Source organism: Lemur catta, chromosome 3 (genome assembly GCF_020740605.2).
Source record: "Lemur catta isolate mLemCat1 chromosome 3, mLemCat1.pri, whole genome shotgun sequence".
NCBI classification, from domain to species: domain Eukaryota; kingdom Metazoa; phylum Chordata; class Mammalia; order Primates; family Lemuridae; genus Lemur; species Lemur catta.
Genome location: NC_059130.1, coordinates 8,895,704 through 8,915,449, shown reverse-complemented (window position 1 = coordinate 8,915,449; position 19,746 = coordinate 8,895,704).

Here is a 19,746-nt window from a genome sequence, read left to right as displayed (position 1 = left end):
GTATCGCTTTAGAAATAATCCATCTGAAATTCTCTTACTTTTTAATGATGTCAGGATAACTTTTTCTCTCTACATCCAGGCCAATCTTTCTCTTCACTTTTCTATACAGCTTAAAGGCCCCAGTTTCAAATAGGTGTTTCCTTTTTTTGGAATTGTACTTACTTCAACCTCTTAGGCTCTTTGAGAATCACAATAATGCAGTATCTCTTTGCATAATTATCAAAGTGCTGCATTGTCCCAGCACTTTTAAATTAACGCACATCAACTTCAGGTTTAAGATGGGGGCACTGAGGCAGTTTTATTCCATCTCCTTTCTCAAATTCATCAAAAATGATGAGCAAAACAACTTAACAAAGACAAAAAAATCCAGCTAAAATAAAAAACGAAATAGTTATAATCTCCAACTGCAAACTAATTGCACATCCACCAAATGATGTTAGATGTAGATCAAAACAGGGCAGGATGCTGACAGCTAACACATGCCTCCTTGAACATTAATGGATATAGATTGTCCAAAAGTAAATGTTGCAGTCCAGAAAGGCATATGCAATGATTATTTGATTAAAGATGACAAGATACAGGGGGGATAGTGGCTGCAGAAAGTACAGAACATCCCTGTAGAATACAAGTTTAATAGCGTAAAATGGCAGGGGAGGTGGCACCTAAGTAAAAACCAAACTGAGCCTCCCTGTTACTACTAACTCCTAATCCCCTGTGCAAGGCTAGGCACCAGAGGGGAAGCAGGTGAGGAGGCAAAGGCCAGGAACATTGGATATAAAGAGAGTTTTCATAAGTCACAATGACTACTTGAATACTAAAGAGTCCTACACTCAGGAAAAAGGAAACAAATGATTTGGTGTGAGAATGTTTGAGACCATAAATTTTAGTTTAGGCTCATATCTTACAGTTCATTCTTCTCAGTCCCCTTATACATTATTTTTCAGCAGGTAGCTAGCGTCATTCCAGACTTCAGTAAAACTTAGAAATCAACAAATAAACTGCAGGAAGAAATGGAGGAAATAGACATAAGTATATGATAGCTAAGTAAACATATTTCATAAGAATATATGCTCTTTAAAAGACGGAAATAATTTATATCCATAACTGTTTTCTATTCACAAAGAAGTAAAAAAAAAGAAATTTAATGGCCCAAATATGTGAACATATACAATTTAATAAAGTTCAAAGCAAGCTGTTAGTACTCAGAAAAGAGACAAAATATATTGGAAAGAAAGCCATAATTGCAAAGCAGTTTAACATATTGAATGCTATGGGAGTTGTATTTAACTCAGGCTAGTTTTGAGCCCACTGCCTCCTGAAGCAAAACCCTGAAGTTGGTGCGTGAAAATCTTACTTGTTGATGTTCTTATTGTTAAAATTAATATTGACAATTTAATTTTAAAAACGTGGATTGCATTGCATATAACTCATTCATGGAAAACAGTGAAAAATAACAAATTAGAAAGGAACATTTTGTTTTGATAAAACACCATGGCCCCAGGGAAATTTTTTTTTCTAGTGTGGCAGTCAATGTGTTAAAATATAATAAAAGTGACTGAAAGAACAGTTAGAGATATGGTGGGTTTAATGGGAGAAACACATATAATCAAAGGAAAAATAACAAAGATGCCAAAATAGTAATCAATAAATTGATAGAGAATGCAAAAGAAATCAAATTTATGCATATTTAGTGTTTCTGAAGAAGGGAATGATAGAACACAAAGAAAAAAGCACATTCAAATATATATTAAGAAAATTCCCTGAACAAAAGAAAGACTTTTACTTACACCTCAAAAAGGCATTTTATGTCCTAAGAAAAAATGAATTATCAATGCCAAACATGGTCAAATTGCAGAATTTCCATATCAAAGAATTTCTATATTAAATTTCTATATAAAGCAGGTTAAAAATAAGAATTCCTTCAAACTTTTGTAACAGAAATCAAGGCCAGAAGACAATAGAAATGATGTTAAAATTTTTGAGTGAAAGATATTGGGGCCCAAGATTTTATAGTTAGCTCAGACGCCCTTTAAGTGTAAAAGATAATAGATCCCCTCATCTAAGGAAGAACTTAGGGAATAAAGCAACAATGAAAAATTAAAAAAAAAAAATCGACAGGCTGAATTTTGCCAGCCAGAAGATGAATCAAAATGGACTGACAAATAGAGAAACGAAGTCAAAAAAAAAGTGAGCTCTAAATCCATAAAGATATAAAATTATGACTAAAAAGTGGAACTTACGGTTAAAGGACAGAACATAAATACTGTCAAATAGACAATGGAAAAAAATAGGAAAAAAAATCATGTAAGGTATAGGAAAGGAGATGGGAGAAAATCCAAGAGCAATTTATTTATTTATCATGATGAGCAGTCAATGGATTTGTATAAATTTGAAATTTGTAGTTGAAATATAGAACTCCAACCTTTGAAACATTTTTGTTACATCTTTGCTAAGATAAGTGAACTATTTTAGGAACCTAATATCTTTTTGTTGAAGAAACATTTATGTAAATTGTAGCATTTTATTTCCACTTATTTCTTTTCCTTCTCCTAAATTAAAGAAATTAATTTCATATTTATATTAAAACTTGTATCATGTGATTCCATTCTTACAAAATTATTATTTAAGGCATTTGTATCTGTATATATCTAACTGTCTAAGAATCAAACCCTATAGGTCTCTTTAAATAACAAGTTCTCTAGCATCTGGCTCTAATTTTGTACATCCTTATAATCTTCCACTATGTACAGATATAAAGAGATGGTTGAAATTAATTTCACCTAAATATCTTGGTTATTTGATTAATGTTTATTCTCCTCTGAAGCTCCATTGAGCTCCCATGGCCTCGCACACTGTATGGCAAATAGCATGCCCTCAATAAATATTTGTTGAAAGAATACAATTTTTGAATAAATGGTAAAGCATTCTTTCTGACATCCAGCCTTTGTTTTCTCTTTCAGTCTCACACTGTATGACCAGCCATTCTTAAGCACCTTTGAAAGAAAACATCGTCCTGGTCATTTTTTTTCTTTCAATTTCTGCTGCTGCCCTTCTGGTCCAGGTCTTAATCACTGTAGGTTTAATCTATTGCAAGAGTCAAAATTTGATCCCTGTCCTTCTAATCCATTCTTTATAATACTGTTAGATTAAGCATCTAAGAATTACATACTTTGTACCTACTATGCTTTCATATAAAAATCTTTCAACACTTTTAATTAATTACAAAATAAAATCCACACCTTTTAGCGTGGAACAGCAAGGCTATCTCCTTCTTGTCTTTTCAAAATGGTTTGTACAGGTTAGTACCTTTGATTCCACTGTTTCTCCTCCTGAAATATAGCCTCCATCCTGCCGCTACCACTGTACACATGCACACACCACTCCATAACTAATGAGATTTTACCCAAATGTCAATATTACCCCCTGTAAAATATTCCCCAATTACTCAGCTAAAAATATTCTCTCCCTTCTGTGACTCTTGGTGTCCACTCCACACAATACAGGATATTGTATTAATTCTGAGTTTTAATCACACATATGTATGATTTTTCAAAAGCTCCTGGGTGCATGTGTGTATGTTGTAGCTTGCCAATTATATTTTAAATTTCCTCAGGATAATAACCATGTCTTCTACTTTATTTCTGGGTGTCTGAAATTATGTTAGGTGCCAAAACACTTTTTGTTGATTTTAGGAGTAAAATAATGACAGGCAAGGAACAGAGACCAGTGAAGGGCCATGATTATGATGGTGAACTTTTTTATAATCATTACTATGAGTAGCAATAAAAATATCTATATCAAATGTATATTCTCTTTATACTGTTCCAGATTAATTAATTATTTCGTTAGATTTCCATGAAAGACTACTAGCTCAACATTAATTACAAGAAAACTGAAATAATCTACTCTTGAAATTTATAAAATTGAATTTAAACCACATACATTTTGCTAAGTCAGAAATAACAGTTTGATTTACTTATTTGTTGTTTCATATTTGAAGTGGCGAAAAGTTGAAATACACATAGTAGGATCTTCTGAAATGAAATTTGGAAACTAATGAACAGGTAGCAGATGTATAGAAAATTTACATCAGTGTTCATGCTGATTTCAAGATTCAAAACTCATCCTGAATCTCCAAGCAGCCTTTAAATTTGAGTGTTCTAGTTGAAAAGGGATTAGAGGTAAATTATAAATAAATCAGATTCTAAATTTAAATATGGGCAGAATAGGACAGAGAAAGAAAGAGGGCCGAGAGGGAGGGGCGGGCAGAGAGAGACAGAGCAAAATTTTTCCTGGCTTTTGGATCAGTGTCATAAAATTAAATAGCTCTAATAAAAATGTCTTAAGACTACATGAAAACAAGTTCCTTTTGCTTCAATCAAACCAGCTCAAGAAAATTTGGCCCCTTTAAAGTTGACCTCATTAATTTCATGATCTTTGTATGGCACATAGCACCCCAACTGTGCAGATTAGTTTATACCTTTGAAACCTGCCAGCATCCTATATCTCTGAAGATTAAAAAAATACAACATAGAACTCTGAACTTTTGTAATTAAAATGCAGGCATTTGTTCAAATAGCTCTTGCATGTGAGCTATAAATAATCATCTGAAAGTCTTTTTAAAAATAAAATGGGATAATATAGAGCAGTAATTAAGCACTTCTTTCTTAGAGATGGCTGCTCCTGAATATTGGGGATGGGGAATGTTTCCCTGCAAGGTTGCTGGGATTAATGTGTACCTCACTTTTCCCATGACCTTGACACTAACACAGAGTAACACCCCAGATTAGTCAATATTAATTAATCCCCTTGCATTTCCTATAACCAAAAAATGATCATTTCTGCTGCATTATTTTGTTATAGCCGTAATAGGTAGATATTTACTGCCACCCACTGAGTGTATCAGTTTGATTAATGCTATACTTTCTGTCCTTTTATCTATAAGATGAGAGTTCATTTCAGATCTACAAGAGAAGTTTCTTATTTTTAAACATGTATAAGCTTTCCCATTTCATCTCCAGTGGGAAGTTTAAGTTACTAGATGGTAGTTATATAAGCGATAGTTTTAATTGAACTGTTTTGTGTGTAGTTTTCTAACGTGTTCATCAGAAAGACTGATTCTACCACAGGCAGATTTATAATCTCTGGTACTAATCACTTGGGGCACATCATATTATAAGACAGCTTTTGCCTTGCATTTCTGGAATGAGTTTGGATATTTTTTGCTCACCATATGTTGGATGTAAAACTAGAAACCAACAAGGAATGTAAACATCACTCATGATTTGAGGTTTAAAAAATTGAGGTACACTCTGATTTATTTTGTTGGAAAAGTAATTCCACTCTACTGAGCACTGCATCTCCTATAGTCATAAGAAGCACAATTTGCCTTCCTGAACTTATTCCCCTCTGATAGTTTCTGTGCTCTGTGAACGATTACAGAAATGAGCAAAATAGGTTTGGTATTTATGGAATGATGTAAGGGTTCAACCTATAAGCTACAGCTTCAGATGCTGTGTATATTAAAGCCAGATGATTCTTTACCAACAACTATAATATATTGCAAGAGCCCTGACTTCCTCTCTCAGAAATTCATCCTATGATAAGAATTTCCTGTTTCATATGGAAGTCTTGATTTGGGGGCTATAGAAATTATTTTTTCTAAGATACAGAAACCATTAAACTGAGTTTACAGGTGTGTGCAATGGTACTCTAGTACTATGACCCCACAAAGAATAAATCCAACTTGTCTTCCAGGTGTAGGGAACTATTTCATTTATTTGATTTCTTAACTCCTAGATAAACAGGTGGCTGGAAACACTTCTCATTAATCAAAAGAAAATAAGAACTCCAGGCACAGACTTGACATCATGCTAAGATGTCCTTATATGTTAGGAGGTATTAAATACTCTCTCTCTTGCAATCAAACTAAAACTTCTACTTTTTCATGACTCAGCAAAATGCAATATTCTCTAATGGCAACAAAACTGTAACTACACTGTGAAATTTGCAAAATGTTAAACACTAAATGGATTTAGGTATGTATTTTTTTTAAAAAGCCAATCATTTATGATGATATAGGAGTGCGGAGATTGAAAATGAATGGCCATTGGGATAAGTCAGACCAATGGATCTTGTTTGTTGGGTCTTTGGGATCTTGACCCAGAGAATTCACTAGTAGTTTAAAAATATTAGCTTTTCTTGCAGAACAATCAAAATATTTGGCAACTCCAGGCGAACATTCCTGCACTGAAGCAGTGGTTTGGAGCTGAGTTGCCCCTGCTGCTCTGCCTCTCGAGACCTCCACAGCTTCCCTTGCCCCCACACTGCTTTAAGTCCAGGCTTCCACACTTGTTTCCTTACCCACCACCAGGTCCCTGTGGGCATCTGTGTATGTGACCCCTGTATTAAAGCTTTTCCTTTCCTGTGATTTTCCTTGCACATTTGTTTGTTATCTATAACAGTGCTTCTAAAAGCCTTAAAATGATGACAGGTGATTGAGATGTTTTCTATCCTCAGTTATAAATAGAGAACACCCTGCATAATGTGTATCACATGTCAAAGTCAAAAAGAGCCTTTCTAGGGTAGCTTGGAGTGCCACGCAGCACAGTGGCATGGTAAGTGGGGATGATGTCTAGAGTCAACAGGAAAGGTAAAAGTTAGGGCAAACTTGCCTTTGCAAACCCCTCTGGAATGAGTCAGGAAACGTACATCTTTCAGTGAGTTCAGGACAACCAATTTTTCCCTCCAGTTTGGAACACATAGGTTTTCTTTTTTTTACTTTTTTGGTTGAATACCAGGTAAAGTAATTGCATTGAATTTAGGAATCATATTATATGCAGTACATATCTTTAAAAACCAGAATCATTAGAACTGCAGCAAGAAGTCCACTAAGAGAGGCACATGAGAAGGGAACTCAACAGAAGAAAAGGCAGAGTCCCCATTCCTATCTCATGCTCACCCTGGGACATGTGGTCATTGAGTGGAATGGCAGGTGAAATGCTCATGCTATTTCATTCTCTCTCTCCCTTTCCTTTTTTGAGTGTATGCACTTTAATTTGAATAAATTTGAGTTTGTGTATATGGTGGAAATACGTCGATTCACTCTATAGGATCACCTGGCACACACTTTGGTCATTTTCTAAGTTGTTAGAACATAGGACAAAGGAATTCAAGAGTGAGGGTTGATTTCTGATGAGAACAGTTCACAGGCAGAAAAATGATGTAACCAGTTAAGATATTTAGTGAGTCTCCTCTGTGTGTGAGGTACTCTGACAGCTGTTTAGGATGAAGAGAGATGTATCATGACTATCTTTATCAGTGTTTTAGAGGCTCATACATTTTATAGTCTTTAAGTTTAAGAAAAATCTGACAGAGAATTGCCAACTGTTTTATTTTGGCTACTGAGTGCCTTTAAAGGAGAAAATATATTTAAACATAAAAAAGCAAGAAGGAGATAATCTCATAATAAAATATGGTCCTTTAAATTGAAAAAGTAGCTTCACAAAAATCACTCCTGCCTCCTACCTTTTAGCTGTGAAAACGTCTTCAAATAGCTTAAATACGAAGCTGTGGCACATGCATTTGAACAAATGAAAACTCGACAAAACAAGTGAAAATTAAGAGCCAAATTCAGCAGTGTAGATGAGGGTTTAAGGCACCAAAAGGAGAGCTAGTGAGTCCTGGAGGTTGAGGAAAGGATTTAGGTGTTCCAATCACTACAGTAGGTTCTCCCTAAACATCTACTGACTGATTGTATACATACATTAATGGATTAGGGTGGTCTAATCTGGAAGACTCCAGGGAGCTGTGCGATTTGGGCTGGGCTTAAGGGAGTAATGATTTGGACAGGTGGTCAGGGCAAGGGGGAAATTCCAGTTTCAGGCAAGAATGATGATGAGACTACAGGTGTGATAATGTTCAAAATACTAGAAGAAAGAAAGGTTCCTGGAGAGGGTTCGTGGCTCTTTTCTCTTCAACTCTGTCCACAAATGGCAGAGATCTAATGAATAAAGTGAAGTCAAAACCTAGCAATTATCCACTCAGTAGTGCTACGGTCATGTACATGGAATATTCAGGCAAAATAATCTGTAGAGAAACAAAGAAATATGTTTATTGATTAAACTGTTTCACAATTATGGCTTTGCTTCACAGCTATATTCCCATAGATAATTGTATATGTGTGTATAGGACAATTATATCAATTGGTACTGAATTTTTGATGACCCTCACACAATGTCACCAGCCAAGGGTATTTGTTTGGGGGTGTTGTTGGTTAGGACATAATATATGGTAGCAGGAGAAAAGAATCCCAGGACTGGATAATTGATAGTTGCGTATCTATAGCTTCAAAATAGATTTTAGTCTCGTTGCTTTGTGAAACAGATCAGAGGATTTGAGAGACTTTTCTCTAAAATTAAAGTTTCTTAGGAACATCATTTTTTTAAGCATCCAGGATCCATTTTTTAAAACTTTCTAGGCTGGACATGGTAGCTCATGCCTGTAATCCTAGCCCTCTGGGAGGCCGAGGCGGGTGGATCGCTGGAGGTCAGGAGTTCAAGACCAGCCTGAGAGAGACCTCGTCTCTACTAAAAATAGAAATAAAAATTATCTGGACAACTAAAAATATATATAGAAAAAATTAGCCGGACATGGTGGCGCATGCCTGTAGTCCCAGCTACTCGAGAGGCTGAGGCATTAGGATCGCTTAAGCCCAGGAGTTTGAGATTGCTGTGAGCTAGGCTGACTCCACAGCACTCACTCTAGCCCGGGCAACAAAGTGAGACTCTGTCTCAAAAAAAAAAAAAAAAAAATTTCTGAATAGAATTATTGAGAAGAAAAACCATTTTGAAGATATTTGATTAACCACAGCAATGACTGACAGAAATGGCAAGACCACATACCCAGAGATTTGGGAACACACTACTAAGTGACTGAAATTTTCATGTTAGCTATAACCCCCTTTTTGACTTGTGATATTTATGACAAGACAAGCAGACATGAGATGATTTATTCACTAATTGTCTCAGCATGGATTTTATCTTATCCATTTCTTTTCATCTTTCCACTCCATCCTGTCCAGGAACTCACTTTCAGTCTATGTGGTAATGTCCAGTGGTTTTTGCAATCTACTCTTATGGCCCTTCTAATTCCTTCTCCATCTGGAGGCCAAAGCAACTTTCTAAAAACTCAAACTAGATCATAATTCATCTTTACTTTATATCCTTCAAAGGCTTTTCAAGATTTTTAGGATAAAATTCTGCCCAATTATCCTTACTCTGAATGACTGGATTCCTGTCTTTTTGTTTCTTTACCTACCACTTTCTTCCTCTGTCCACTCTATAGTTTATTGAAGTATGGTACTTGATAGATCACATCATAATTACTTTATTATTTTAAGCCTACTATAAAAGCATTTTTTTCTGTAGTCTTTCCTTTCCTGGTTTTGGTATCAGGTTGATGTTGGCTTCATAAAACGTGTTGGGGAGGATGCCTTCCTTCTTGATGTTATGGAATAATTTCTGCAGGATAGGCACCAGTTCTTCTTTGTAGGTCTGGTAAAATTTGGATGTGAAACCATCTGGTCTGGGGCTTTTCTTTATAGGAAGATTTTTATTGCTGCTTTAATTTCAGTACTTGATATTGGTCTGTTCAGGAATTCTATTTCTTCTTGATTGAGCCTAGGGAGGCTGTGTGTTTCTAAGAATTTGTACATTTCCTTTATATTTTCAAATTTATGTTCACAGAGGTTTTTATAGAATTCATAGATGATATTTTGTATTTATGTGGTATCAGTTGTAATTTCTCCTTTTTCATTCCTGATGAAACTTATTAGGGTCCCTTCTCTTCAGTTTTTCATTAATCTAGCAAGAGGCATGTCAATTTTGTTTACTTTTACAAAAAAAAACAACTTTTTTAAATTAATCTTCCATATAGTTTTTTATTATTGCTTTGATTTAGTTCTGTTCTTATCTTTGTTATTTCTTTTATTCTGCCGGGTTTGGGGTTAGTTTGCTCATCCTCTTCCAGTTCTTTGAGATGATTCATTAGATGGTTGATTTGTGATCTTTTTGTCTTTTGGATGTAGGCATTTATGGATGTAAATTTTTGTCTCAGGACTACTCTAGCTATGTCCCACAGATTTTGATAACTTGTGTCTCCTTTATCATTTAGTTAAAAGAATATTTTGATTTCCATCTTAATTTCCTCCTTAACCCTATAATCATTCAGCAGACAATTGTTTAGTTTCTATGACTTTGTGTAGAAATGCGAGTTTCTGCAGGAGTTGTTTAATAATTTTATCCCACTGTGGTCTGAGAAGATGCATGGTATAATTTTTATTTTTTTAAATTTTTTGAGACATGCCTTAAGGCCTAGGATATGGTCAATCTTACAGAATGTCCCACGAGCTGATGAGAAAAGCATATATTCAGTGGTTTTGGGATAGAATGTTTTATAAATGTCAGTTAGGCCCATTTGTTCTAGAGTTTTATTTAAGTCCACTGTTTGTTTATTTTCTGTTTGGAGGATCTGTCTGTTCTGTCAGAGGAGTGTTGAAGCTCCCGGCTATTACAGTGCTGCTGTTTATCATTTTGTTTAGATCAAGTAGGATTTGTTATGAATGTGGGTGCATCTGAGTTAAGTGCATAAATGTTTAGAATTGTTATGTCTTCTTGTTGAAGTGTACCCTTTACCATTGTATAGTGACTGTTTTTGTCTTTCATTACTTTTGTTGATTTGAAGACTAAGTTATCTGAGAGCAGAACTGCATGAAAGATTGTTTTCCATCCCTTCACCTTGAGTCTGAATGCATCCTTGTGGGTTAGATGTGTTTCCTGAAGACAGCAGATACTTGGCTTCTGTATTTTATCCATTCGGTCAGCCTATGTTTCTTTAGTGGGCAGTTCAAGCCATTCACATTTATTGAAAGAATTGATAATTGGGGCTGATTTCTATTCATTCTGTTGAGTTGAACTTTGTTGCTTTGTTTTCTCTCTTGAGCCATTGTGGTATCTACCCTTTGACCTTTAGCTTTTGGATAACTTTATAGTGGTGAATGTCTATTGTGCTGAGTCATGTGTAATGCTGTTCTGAGTACTTACTGGAGAGCAGGCCTTGTCTTGATGAATTCCCTCCATCTTTGCTTGTCTGAGAAGGTGTTTATTTCCCCTTCGCATAAGGAACTTAGTTTTGTAGAATGCAAGATTGTAGGCTGGGCATTATTCTGTTTGAATAGAGTGAGAATGGGGCCCCAGTCTCTTCTGGCTTGTAAGGTCTCAGTTCAGAAGTCTGCAGTCAATCTGATTGGTTTTCTTTTGTATGTTACCTGCTTCTATCACCCTACAGCTTGTAATAGGGCCTCTTTGTCTTTCCTCTCTCTTCCCAAGTTGGTCTTGATCTCCTGGCCACAAGCAATCCTCCTGCCTCCCAAGTCCCTGGCATTATAGGCATGAGGTAATGTGCCTAACTGTAATATTAATTTTAAGCGGGGATCCTGGGTGATTCTGATATAAATTAGAATTAGAAAACCACTGCACAGTTTCCTATTGTCATGGCCTTTTCTCTGTTATTCAAATACCTCAGTTTATTTCCTATTTCAGGATCTTTCAATTTGAAGTTTCCTCTGTCTGCAATGTTGAATTTTTCCTCTTCTTCCCCGACTAATTTCTAATTATGCTTTAGATTCCAATTTACATGTTACTCTCAGAGGGATGTCTTCCCTCTGGCTCCAACAATAAATTCTATCTTCTTATATATTCTCTTCACTTCCTATAAATTTCTTTTATAACACTTGAAATGTTGGTAATTAAATTGTTATTTATGTGTTTATATTCTTATCTCCTCTGCTAACCTGTATGCTCCCTGAGGGCTACCAGTTTTACCTGCTTTCTTATAAGGGGTTACTATGCTTTATTATTCTGCATTAAGTGTTCTGCTTTGCACTCTTATTGTGGGTGGTAACCACCTTAATCCTTACTTATATCACATTGTACTAGAGTTTTCTATGTGTTTATGTCCTATACCAGAGCTTGAATTTCTTTAGCGAGGAGATCAACCACATTTTTTTTTATTGTGGTAAAATACCCACATAAAATTTACCATCTTAAAATGTGATATGTCTTCATTTATTTATGGCTTCCTTAATTTATTTCAGCAATGATTTGCAGTTTTCATTATACAAGACTTTCACCTCTATGGTTAATTCCTAAATATTTTATTTTTTAATGCTACTAAAAATAGAATTGTTCCTTTCCAAATTGTTCATTGTTAGTGTGTAGAAATACAACTGATTGATCTTGTGTGTTGACTTTGTATCCTGCTATATTGCTGAATTAATTTATTAGTTCTTGTGGTCTATTGGGGGACTCTTTAGGGTTTTCTACATATAAGATCATACCATGTATGAACAGTGATCATTTCATTTCTTTCTTTACATATTGGATTCCTTTGTATTTTTTATTCTTTCCTATTTTGTTTGGCTAGAATTTCTAGTACTATGTTGGGTAGAGGTGGCAAAAGCAGTCATCTTTGCTTTGTTCCTGATCTCAGAGGGAAAGTTTTCAATGTTTCACCACTAAGCATGTTGTTTGTTGTGGGTTTTTCATATCTGGCTTTTAGTATGTTGGGATAATTTCTTTCTATTCCTAGTTTGTTAAATGTTCTCTTTTATTATAAAAGGGTGCTGATTTTTGTCAAATGTTTTTTTCTGCATCAATGGAGATGATTATGTGGTTTTTGCCTTTCATTCTGTTAATGTGGTATATTATCTTAATTGATTTTTATATGTTGCAACATCCTTGCATTCAAGGAATAAATAAATTGTTCATGGTATATAATTCTTTTAATGTACTTCTGAATTGGGTTTGCTAATACTTTATTGAGGATTTTTACATTAGTGTTCATAGGGATATTGGTGTGCAGTTTTCTTGTAGTATCTTTGTGTGGCTTTGGTATCTGGGAAATGCTGGCCTCATAGAGTGAGTTAGATCATGTTCAATTTCAAGGAAAAGTCTGAGAATATTAGGGCTAGTTTTTAATGAAATGTTTGGTAAGTTCCCCAGTGAAGGAATCAGATCAAAGTGTTTTCTTTCTTGGGAATTTTTTTTTTTTTTTTTTGAGACAGAGTCTCACTTTGTTGCCCGGGCTAGAGTGAGTGCCATGGCATCAGCCTAGCTCACAGCAACCTCAAACTCCTGGTCTTAAGCGATCCTATTGCCTTAGCCTCCCGAGTAGCTGGGACTACAGGCATGCGCCACCATGCCCGGCTAATTTTTTTCTATGTATATTTTTAGTTGTCCAGATAATTTTTTTATTTCTATTTTTAGTAGAGTCGAGGTCTTGCTCAGGCTGGTCTCCAACTCCTGACCTCGAGCGATCCACCTGCCTCGGCCTCCCAGAGGGCTAGGATTACAGACATGAGCCACCGCACCCGGCCCTCTTGGAAAATTTTTGATGACGATTCAATCAAAAATTGAATAGACTGAATAGGTATATTCAGATTTTTTTATTTTTTCATGATTTAGTCTTGGTAGATTATGTGTTTTAGGGCTTTGTCCATTTTACATAGGTTATTCAATTTGTTGTCAAACAATTGTTTGTAGTACTCTAATTCTTTATATTTCTATGGAATCAGTAGTAATATCCTACTTTCATTTCTGATTTTAGTAATTTGAGTATTCTCTCTCCTTTTTTTAGTTCATTTAACTAAAGGTCTGAAAATTTTGTTGATCTTCTCAAGGAAACATCTTTTGCTTTTATTAATTTATTTTATCAATTGTTTTTCTATTCTCTATTTATCTCTGCTCTAATCTTTATTATTTCCTTACTTTAAACTAAAGTACTAAAAATTTTAGGTTTAGTTTATTCTTCTTTTTCTAATTCCTTAAGTTGTAAAGTTAGCTGTTGATTGATATCTTTATTGCTTTTTAATATAAGTGTTTATAGCTATACATTTCCCTATTTGCACTGCTTTTGTTACTTCTCATCATTTTGGTATGGTGTGTTTTCATTTTCATTTGTCTCTAAGTATTATTTAATTTCTGTTATGATTTCCTTTTTGATCCATTAGTTGTTTAAGAATGTGTTGTTAACTTCCACAAACATATATTTCTCAGTTTTACTTCTGTTATTGATTTCTAAATTTATCCAGTTGTGGTCAGAGAAAATAATTTGTGTGATATCTATCTTTTAAATCTATTGAGACTTAATTTGTGGCCTAATGTGTGGTCTATTCCAGAAAATGTCCCATGTGCACTTGAAAAGAATGTGGATGCTATTTTTGCTGAGTAGAATGTTCTGTATCTGCCTGGTAAATCTAGCTGGTTTATTGTGTTAAGTCCTTTATTTCCTTACTTGTATCTGGTTGTTATATCATTAATATTATTGACAGTATTGAAGGCTCTAACTACTATTGTAGAACTACCTATTTCTCCCGTTAATTCTACCAGTTTTTGCTTCACATATTTTGATAATCTGTTATTAGGCATGTAAATGTTTATAATTATTACATCTTCTTGTATTAAATCTTTCTTTTATATATAGTTGCTTTCTTTGTCTCTTGTAAACTTTTTTAACATAAACTCACTTTTGTCTGATATTAGCATAACCACTCTTGCTCTCTTTTGGTTACTATTTGCATATATTTTTCCATCCTTTCACTTTTAATCTTTTTGTGTCTTTGGATCTGAAGTGAGATGCTCATAGACAGCATATAGTTGGATCATGTTTTTTATCCATTTTGCCAATTTATGTCTTTTGACTAAAGAGTTTAAACCATTTACATTTAAACTAACTACTAATAAGGAGGGATTTACTTCCGTCATTTTGCTATTTGTTATCTATATGCCTTATAGATTTTTGTCCCTCACTTCCTGAATTACTGTGTTCTTTATTGTTTAGTTGATATTTTGTAGTGAAGCACTTAAATTTTTTTCTCATTTCCCTTTTGTATCTGTTCTATAGCTATTTTGTGATTATCATAAGGATTATGTTTAACGTCCTAAGGTTATAACATCCTAATTGGAATTTATACCAGCTTGACTTCAATAGCATAAAAAAACTGCTCCTTAAAGAGCTCTATCCTCACCCCTTTCAGTTGTTGATACTACAGAATTACATCTTTATGTATTGTGTGCCACAAACATAAACTAATACTTCCCTTAAATGCATTAGTCTCTTAAATTATGTAGAAAACAAAATGTGGAGTTACAAATCATTGTTACAGTCATACTCACTTTTATAATTGTCCATATATTTACCTTTCTTGAGATCTTCACTTTTTTCATATGGCTTCAAGTTACTGTGTATTGTCCTTTCCTTTCATCCTGCAAGATTCCTTTGAGTATTTCTTGAAGAGCAAGCTTAGTGGTAATGAATTCTCTCAGTTTTTGTTTATCTGGAAAGGTTTTAATTTCAACTTTAAAGAACAGTTTTTTGCTCAATATAAGATTTCTGGTTATTGTTTTTGTTTTTATTTTTTCCCAGCCCTTTGAATATATTGTCCCATTGCTTTCTGACCTCCTAAGTTTTGAGGACAAATCTGCTAATAATCTTATTGAGATTCCCTTGTATGTGACAAATCATTTCCCTCATGCTGCTTTCAGGATTCTTTCTATGTCTTTGGCTTTTAAAGTTTGATTATAATATGTCTTGATGTGGGTCTTTTTGAGTTCATCTTCCTTGGAGTTTGTTGAGTTTCTTGGATGTTTATAGTCATGTATTTCATCAAATTCGAGAAGTTTTGTGCCACTATTTTTTCAAATATTCTCTCTGCTCTTTTTCTCTTTCTTGTACTTCTGAAACTCCCACAATGTGTATGCTAACCCATTTAATAGTGCCCTACTATCCCTTAGATCTCTTAGGTTCTGGCCACTTTTCTTCAATCTTTTTTTCTTTCTGCTCTTTGTTTTGCCTTAAACTTGATAATTTCCATTGTTCTACCTTCCAGTTCACTGATCCTTTCTTCTGCCTTCTCAAATCTACCTACGAATATCTCTTGTAATTTTTTTTATTTCAGTTTTTGAGCTTCTTAGCTTCAGAATTTCTTTCTGTTTTCTTTTTAGGTTTTCTGTCTCTTTATTGACATTTATTAATACATTTTGGTCACAAATTGCTTTCTTGATTTTCTCCAAATCCTTCTCTAGTTCCTTGAGGATCACCAGGTTTTTTCAGGGATAATTTCTGTTGCTTTATTTATTTTCCTTTGAATGTGCCACACTTTCCTGTTTTTTTTTTTTTGTATACCTTGTCATTTTTTTTGTTGAAAATTGAACAGTTAAATGTAATACTATGCTAACTCTGGAAATTAGATTCTTCTTCCTTAGAGTTTGCTATTTTTGTTATTATTTTTGGTTTTTTCATTGTTATAGGCTATATCTGTGCCAAGGATCAGTCTGAGGTGTAAACTTAAGGTCTTCTCAGGACTTTTCTAAGCCTTTGCCTTTCCCTGGGCATGCATGGTTGCTTTCTAATTTTAACCATTTATGCAGTTGCTTTTGTTGTCCTAGTCTTTAATGTCTGGCTCCCAAAAAAGGAAAAAAGAAAAATAAAGGGTAGGGGAAAGAGCATGCTGGCCCTTTAAATTCCCTGGAAGTCATTTCAGCTTCAGGGGGAGGTGCTTGAAACAATGGGGGGAATGTGCAACAACAATGGCTGCTTGCCCCTTTTTCTGCATCTCTGTGATCAGAAGCAGCAATCACTCATCAGAGCACAGATTACCAATGTTGGAGTACAGGGTCTTTTTAAGCACTCTGTCTCCTGCAAGCTGTGCACACGTTGCTTTAGGAAAATGTACACAGCTGCATGCCATAGAACTAGGAGTGGGGGTAGGTAGCTGATTTGCGTAAAGAGCTGAAATTAACCGAGATTAACTGCAATTTACTATTCAAGCCTCTTCCTGGAAGTTGCAAGCCTCAATAGACTCCATAGTTCCCAAATAGTTACATCAGACAGATTCCACCAATGCAATTCTTGTCTAGGTGGGGAGAGAGATTCCTGTTGTTCCTACTTTTCCGTCTTTCCAGAATCCTCTCCTGAGACCAACCACATTTTAAAATCTATCACTATACTATATAGCAGAGTATTTGGAACATAGGAGGGCCATTAATACATGCTTGATAAATAAATGCATGCATGACTATTGTACTGGTATAATTTCTTATGTTTTAGGGAGCAGATTATGATTTCAGAATTTCCAAATATGTGAAATTCTGAAGGCTCTGAATATTCTTCTAACATTTTAAAAAAATTATTATCCATTCTTTTTACTCACAGATATCGTTTAGACTTCTTTGGTATTAAATCTATTTTAAACTATGTGGTGCACAATCTATGGATTAGAAAAAAACACAGGAGGAAAATTTTGACCTCGAGTTAGGCAGAGATTTCTTAGGTACAAAACCAAAGACACAATCCATAAAAAAAAATTGAAAATTGAACTTTATTGAAATGAAGAATTTTGGTCTATGTATGACACTGTTAAGACAATTAAAAGACACAGAGTGGGAGAAAATATTTGAAATCTCCTCTTTGATAAATGACTTGTATCCAGTTTACATAAAAATTCCAAAAGGCAATAATGAGAAAACCATCACCCCAATTTTTAAAAATGAGCAAAATATTTACACAGACACTTCATTAAAGAGAATATTGGAATGGCAATTAGGCACATTAAAAGAAGCTTAACATTGTTAGTTATTAGAAAAATGCAAACATAAATCTCGATGTGATAATACATCTATTAGAATAACTACAACAAACAAACTCAAAATACCTGCTAATGCCATGTCCTGGAAAAGACGTGGAACATCTGAAACTTCTATACATTGCTTGCAGGAATAAAATGGTGCAGCCACTCTTCAAAACAGTTTGGCAGTTTTTTGTAAAGCTAAACATATACTCACCATATGAACCAGTGATACCACACCTAGGTATTTAACCAAGCTAAATGAAATCTTATCTTTACACAAAAACTTGTATGTAAATGTTTATAGTGGCTATATTAGTAATCATCAAAGACAGGAATTAATCCAAACTGAGGTACATCTAGACAATGAAATGCTACTCAACAGGACAAAGAATGCATTAGTGATATATACAAAAATATAGATGGATCTTGATCACATTTTCCCATGTGAAAGAAACTAGACCTAAAATGCTATATACTGAGCAGTTCCATTTATTTGACATTTTGGAAAAGGCAAAGATATAGGGATGGAAAACAGATCAGTGGTTGCCAGGGGCTGAGGGTATGAGGAGAGGTTCATTACAAAGGGACAGGCAGGAATTTGTGGGGATTATTGAACTGTTCTGTATTTTGACTTTGGTAGTAGTTATATGGCTGTATGGGTTTGTCAAAACTCACAGAGGGGTACACTAAAAGGGCGAATTTTACTGTATGTAAATTATACCTTATCATAAAAATGAAAAGAAATGTCAGTGGCAGAAACTTTTTTCTGAATAATTTACGCTTTCAAAGCCCAGGTGCAATAATCATTTACCTTCCCTGTTCTGAATATAAGCAATGCCAGCATGTATGGTTGCATGCCTGTTTAAGAGGAAATGCAGGAAAAATTATAGATTTAAATAGCCCTAACTGTTGTCTAAAAGTAGAAGTCATTAAAAGCTATTTGACTAATAGCAGCTTGAAAAAAATCTAGATTCATGCTAGAATATTACATTGCTCAGTGACTAGCTTTCAGATAAAGTGACTGATTGCATTCCTTAGGTATTTATGTTTTACTAGTCTACCCATAAATTACCTTTAGCTTCAGGGCCACAGTAATAGGTTTTCATTTTAGAATAGTTTTCCCCCCTTTAAAATTCCCTGATTTTCCAGTCTGATCCTGTGTTTATTTTTATCTTATTCATTTGTGGAAATGATTTCAGTTTGGTCTTATTCTGTGGGAAACTACTATCATAGAAAAGTACCTAAAATTCTGCTGGTAACTGTTTTGAATGATTTCTGAGAGAACAAAAAGGACTGTGGAGGTCTTTCTTGGCACATTCTCAGTTCATGGGGAAAGGTCAATAATTCAAGAAAAATCCTACTTTACATCTCTATTAGGGGTCACAGAGGGCCAGTCTTACTCATATAGTGAACAAGTCTCAGTCCATGTTATTTATAGCAAGGAACAAAAATTCTTACACGTTGATATGATCTTTAACATTTGACGTTAGATCATTTAATTATACACATATACATTATTTCTATAATAAAACAGAAATAGTTTGCCTTTTGAATGATAAAGTTTCATTCTTCATTTCCCTTTCCTATAAAATTTCTACCAATATGTTTGCCCAATAACATTTAGTTATTTGAAGGAGGAGGTGTGTTTTTGAAGCGACATTGACAAACAGGTACTGCATGCTGGACCAGTAGCATAGTAATTCAATTATCTCCACCAGGCTATCGACACCGACGGTGGCTCTTTTGTCATGAGTTCTGTTTCCTTCAGTAGTTTCTACAACTCAACCTCCACTGTGCCCTGACACATACTTATTCATAGACATTTAAAGTAATTTCCTTTATGCAGATCTTGATTAGTTATCAGAAATCAATATTTTGAAGACTTTTTCTTCATGGATTGCTATCATTTCAAAATCAAAATATTTTGCAATTGCTGAAAGCTCCCAGGAATATTCTGTGCATGAGCTGACAGGAGACTGTAATCAAATTGTCAAGCAATTGCTCCGACTGTGGCAAAGTGAGAATGTTAGATTACATGTGTCAGCACGGGAAGATAACGG